Source organism: Otolemur garnettii, unplaced genomic scaffold, assembly GCF_000181295.1.
Source record: "Otolemur garnettii isolate 467f Iridium unplaced genomic scaffold, OtoGar3 scaffold00144, whole genome shotgun sequence".
Lineage (NCBI taxonomy): Eukaryota > Metazoa > Chordata > Mammalia > Primates > Galagidae > Otolemur > Otolemur garnettii.
In genome coordinates this window covers 2,988,018-2,993,812 of record NW_003852539.1, presented here as the reverse complement: position 1 = coordinate 2,993,812, position 5,795 = coordinate 2,988,018, and the positions used below count along the sequence as shown (strand labels likewise).

Here is a 5,795-nt window from a genome sequence, read left to right as displayed (position 1 = left end):
TTGCTATGAGCTGTGACACCATGGCACTCTACCCAGGGCTACAACTTGGGACGCTGCCTCAAAATAAATAAATACATACATAAATAAAAAGAATACCATGTTTCCCCCAAAATAAGACACTGTCTTAAATTTATTTTTTCTCAAGAAGACACACTAGGGCTTATTTTCAGGGGGATTTTGTTGTTGTTGTTGTTGTTGTTTGCAGTTGTTTTTTTTTTTTTGGTAGGGGGCTGGGTTTGGACCCACCACCTCAAGCATATGGGTCCACTGCCCTACTCCTTTGAGCCACAGGCGCCGCTTGGGATGTCTTATTTTATTAAATATAAAACAACAATTTACATTTATTCAAATACAGTTAAGTCATCTTCTTCTGGAACCTACCAGGGGGAGCCGACCTTGGTGGGGCTGGCGCTAGTGATGCGTGAACTCCTTTCCCCTAGCCGTTCACATGAGCACAGTAGGATGCCTGCCACCACACACGCACCCGCACAAGTGCGAACAGCTTGGAGAAAGGAGCTGTAGCAGATAAAAGGTATTCCTGTCTTCCTTACCACTCCACGCCAAAATGCAGGGCGTGGCTCGGGAAGCTTTGACAAGAGAATCACCTAAGTCCAAGAGTTTGAGGTTGCTATGAGCTGTGATGCCACAGCACTCTACTGAGGGTGTCAAAGTGAGACTCTGTCTCTAAAAAAAAATAATAATTAATTAATTAAAACAAAAAAAAAGAATGAGTTTCCTCTGCACCTGCGTTTTTCCAACAGGCCCATCATTAACCAAGGGCTCTATGTCAAAGGAGCATAGCATCGGACAGGCTTCTTTGTATGACAAGGGTGGGGAGTGGGCAGGCAATCTGGTGACCTCCATAACTGACTCCATCACGATGATGGAGTGCATTCCATGAATCACTTCTGAGTGAAGCTGCTGCTCCTTTTTACCCTTTTCCTTCCCTTTACACCAATCTGATCTTCTTTCCGTTAAGCTACATATTCTTTCTAAGAGCTCTGCCCAGGCAAGGCCCTACTCTCTTTAGAGAGCTATTCTCATCCTTTTGCCTTATGGCATAAAGTACCAGTATCAGGTATTCTTATAAGGGTAGAGGAATAAAGGCCCAACTGTCCCAATTGTTTTTTTAATTGTTTTATTATAATACCAAATAAATAATCTGATAATTAGTTTGAATCTCGGGCAGTGCCTGTGGCTCAGCAAGTAGGGCGCCGGCCCCATACACCAAGGGTGGCCGGTTCAAACCCAGCCCTGGCCAAACTGCAATAAGAGATAGCCCAGCACTGTGGCGGGCACCTGCAGTTCCAGCTACTTGGGAGGCTGAGGCAAGAGAATTGCCTACGCCCAAGAGCTGGAGGTTGCTGTGAGCTGTAATGCCATGGCACTCTACCGAGGGTGACAAAGTGAAACTCTGTCTTAAAAAAAAAAAAAATTAGTTTAAATCTCCCTTTTTTCTTTTTTTGAGACAGAGTTGCACTATGTCGCCCTCAATAGAGTGTGGTAGCATCACAGCTCGCAGCAACGTCAAACTATTCAGCTTAAGCAATTCTCTTGCCTCAGCCTCCAAAGTAGCTGGGAATACAGGTGCCTCCCCACGAGGCCTGGCTATTTTTTTGTTGCAGTTGTCATTGTCGTTTAGCAGGCCTGGGCCAGGTTCAAACCTGACTGCCTCCGTGTATATTGCCAGCACTCTAACCACTGAGCTATAGGCGCTGAGCCTTTGTTTTTTTTGTTTGAAACAGAGTCTTGCTTTGTCACCCTTGGTAAAGTGCCATGGCCTCATAGTTCACAGCAACCTCAAACTCTTGGGCTCAAGTGATTCTCTTGCCTCCCGAGTAGCTTGGGATGACAGGTGCCTACCACAATGCCCAGCTGATTTTAGAGACGGGGGTCTCGCTCTTGCTGAGACTGGTCTTGAAACTGTGAGCTCAGGCAATACACCCACCTCAGCCTCCCTAAAGTGCTAGGATTACAGGTGTGAGCCACTGTGCCCTGCCTTAAATCTCACTTTTGAATTTCTAAAAAATGTGTTGACTCTGAGAAGAACTTCCGTGTCCTCTAATCTTCATCTCAAGCATTGTTTCTTTCCTAGCTGCTCATTCCTGCCCCTGCGTTCTCCTTTAGTCTCCCATGCTCAGCTTATTCAATGTATCTTTTTACTACGCTGTCTCTCCTTTAGACTGGCAAGTTCTCAAGAGCAGAGGCTAGCTCTAATTTACTTGGTTTAGAGGATGGGGCACAAGGTTGATGCTCAACAAATTCCTATTTAGTAATTCAAAAAGGACAGGTTGTGGTGGATCAAACCTGTAATCCTAGCACTCTGGGAGGCCAAGGCAGGAGGATCACACCAGGAGTTCAACACCAGCCTGAGCAAGAGCAAGACCCTTTCTCTATAAAAAGCAGAGAATTAACCAGATGTAGTGCTGTACACACCTGTCATCCCAGCTACTTGAGAGGCTGAGGCAGGAGGATCACTTGAGCCCAGGATTTTGAGGCTGCAGTGAGCTCTGATGATGCCACTACAGTCTAGCCAAGCAACAGGTGAGACTTTGTCTCACACACATACACACACAGAGTGAGAGAGAATGAGGGGAAAAAAGATTTATGTGAAAGTGGTTTATTAGAAAGTATCCTGAGAAGTAAAGAAGTATGAGTAGAAATGGAAGGAGCCAAGCAAGAGTGCACTGTCAGGGAAAGTCCCACAGAGAATCGCTTTGGCCCAGGCCCAACAGCTACTCCCTGGAGACTATTATAGTAACCTTTCAGAGTTGTTCCAACTGGGGCAAGGAAGCTGGAGTATTTTAATATCCTGGCACTCATCAGCCATGGGTGAAAGGCTGCCACTAGGAGTTCCTATATTTCCAGGCACTTCTGGCTTTTTAGCACAGACAAGGAGGGCTCTTCAGCCTAAGGGAAACCCTCTAAGATATGCAAGGGCAGGCCAGGAGCTAAGGAATGTAGTAAAGAGTTTGGAGGGCATAGGGGAGAGAACTGAGGGTACTGCCACATACAGCCTGAAGATCACACAGGCCTCTGGGTGAATTGCTGTGAGTCAGACAATCTCCCAAAATTGTCTTTGTTGCTTTGAGACTCTCTTGACTGCACTTATCCTGTGATTAGAAGATAACCCTTTGGCTCGGCACCCGTAGCACAGAGGTTATGGTGCCAGCCACATGCACCAAGGGTGGCAGGTTTGAACTTGGCCCAGGCCAGCTAAACAACTATAACAAAAAAATAGCTGGGCGTTGTGGCAGGCGCCTGTAGTCTCAGCTGCTCAAGAGAATCACTTAAGCCCAAGAGTTTGAGGTTGCTGTGAGCTGTGATGCCACAACCCTTTAAAAAAAGTTTGTGAGGCTCGGCGCCTGTGGCTCAAGCGGCTAAGGCGCCAGCCACATACACCTAAAGTGGTGGGTTCGAATCCCCAGCCCGGGCCCGCCAAACAACAATGACGGCTGCAACCAAAAAAAAAAATGGCTGGGCGTTGTGGCAGGCGCCTGTAGTCTCAGCTGCTCAAGAGAATCACTTAAGCCTTTGACAAGAGAATCACTTGAGCCCAGGAGTTGGAGGTTGCTGTGAGCTGTGATGCCATAGCACTCCACCCAGGGGGATAGCTTGAGGCTCTGTGTCAAAAAAAAAAAAAAAAAAAAGTTTGTGAGTTTTTCCTTCGGTAGATGGCTGTATTAGATTGCCTGTTGGCATTTACTCACTTCTTTGTCCTCCAAAATGGTAAGGACAGGAAGTTTGTGATCTACACTTTCCACAGTCCCTTATCAATATGGTTTGAGTTAGGGCCCACCACAGAACAGCATGCAGATGGGATCTGGAAAGTAAAAGAGAAGTAGAAGCCTGATATTATGGCTCCTTGAGCAACAGCAGGAAGACAGGTTTTGGAGTGGCCACCAAGTATTTCCCCACAAATCACTCGCTTTTGATTTTGCAAGCAGTGGTGACTCTTTGCAATTCCTAAAAGATCTGACTCTTTGAAGACTAGTAGGAAATCTAAGAGTGAAGGATGACTTCCACTGACTTTCAACCCACCAACCCTTCTCATGGTTTTGTAAAACAGCTTTCTCTGAAATACATTTCTTCCTGCTTGAAATATCTAGAGTAGTTTGTTTCCCTGCCTGGTCCTCAATGACACAATGACAAAGACAGTGAGAGCTGGGGGGGATACAATTTTACTTTGTGACAAAACTGGCAAGAGAAGGTCCCAGGTAGTGAAGGCAGGGTGTGGAAACTCTGAGAAGATAAGAGGGCTCACTCCCTCAAGCTCACAGCCAAAAACAGGAAGCCTAAGAACTTTTAAGAAGGTACCAAGGAGCTGCAACACTAGAAAGATGGTGGAGCAAGAGGCAAGGCAGAAGATCCCTTTGTTCCTGAAAATCTCTTGAAGAAAGAGGAAGGCTTATCAGGCCCCGAAGCCACCCATCCAAAGCAGGCAACTCTTGGCAAATAAAGAGCAGAGGATAGGAAAAGGGCTCAGGTTTAAATAACTGGAGTCATTTCTACATGATTCCTGGCAACAGCCAAGATGGGTTCCAGCAGCCTCACGGGTGCCAGAGACACCCCCATCATCACCCCCATAAGATAGATACCGCCTGCCACCGCCATGCACTAGGGGGCTGGGTAGGATAAAAGATGAAAGGACAAAAGATGAGCATACTGTAACTCTGAAATGATGACGGGCACCATTACTCTTAGATGGATCTGGATCAGCCAGAACAGGACAAGATAAGAAATGGGCCAAGTACTGTCATGATGAAAGTTAATGAGTTGGCTCGGCACCTATGGCTCAAGTGGCTAAGGCATCAGCCACATACACCTAAGGTGGCAGGTTCGAATCCAGCCCGGGCCCGCCAAACAACAGTGACCTACAACCAAAAAATAGCCAGGCGTTGTGGTGGGCGCCTGTGATCCCAGCTACTTGGGAGGCTGAGGCAGGAGATTCGCTTGAACCAGGAGTTGGAGGTTGCTGTGAGCTGTGATGCTACAGCACTCTACCCAGGGGGACAGCTTGAGGCTCTGTCTCAAAAAAAAAAAGAAAAGAAAAGAAAAGAAAAGAAAAAAGTTAATGAGTTAAGTGCTGTGACAAATTGTTTTACTTACCCATTAATTGCTAAATCTGCATTATGTTACCTTATTGTTATCTAACTGCTTTTTATGTTACCTGTTGGCTAAACTGCTAAATTACAAGGTTTGCTCCTATAAAAGGGGTCATCATGACCCCCCGATCGCTTTTTGCTTCTTTTGCAAACTTTCTTTTTGCTTCTAACTGCTAAATTTCAGCCCACCTGTTTGGCCTTATGCCAACTTTCAGACTAGAAAAACCCCAGCTTCAGACCCCTCAATGCTCTCTCACTTAGTCTGCTTTAGACTTTGCTGAGACAGCCCCATGGTTAATAAAAGACTCCTTTTTGAAATTCTAATTTGAGTTGGTGGTCCTTATCTCGCCCCATAACACAGCAATGGGCCAGGGTACGTCTCAGATGACTGGAAGTGAAACCTCATGTCTTAAAATTGCTGTATAAACATTCCTTGGTCTTTGTTGTACACATCGAAACGATTAATAGGGTGAGTTTACTGGAGCAAAAGGCCATCACAAGACTGCCTAAAGAAAAATTTCAGTGGTGTCTTTGTTAGAGGCACCCCTTAGAGCCTGAAAATGTTGCATATTGTGGAGCCTTATGTGGCCTGGGGATTTCCAAATCTCAAGTCTGTCCAGGAAATCATCTGAAATGTGGACAAGTCAGCCAGGCACTGTGGCTCATGCCTGCAATCCTAGCACTCTGGGA

The 5,795-nt window shown here is 46.1% G+C and overlaps 1 pseudogene; it reads left to right on the top strand.

Moving 5' to 3' along the window:
- Positions 1-4,319: 4,319 nt before the first annotated feature.
- LOC100942235 overlaps positions 4,320-5,795 on the top strand; it is a 2,840-nt pseudogene continuing 1,364 nt past the window's right edge.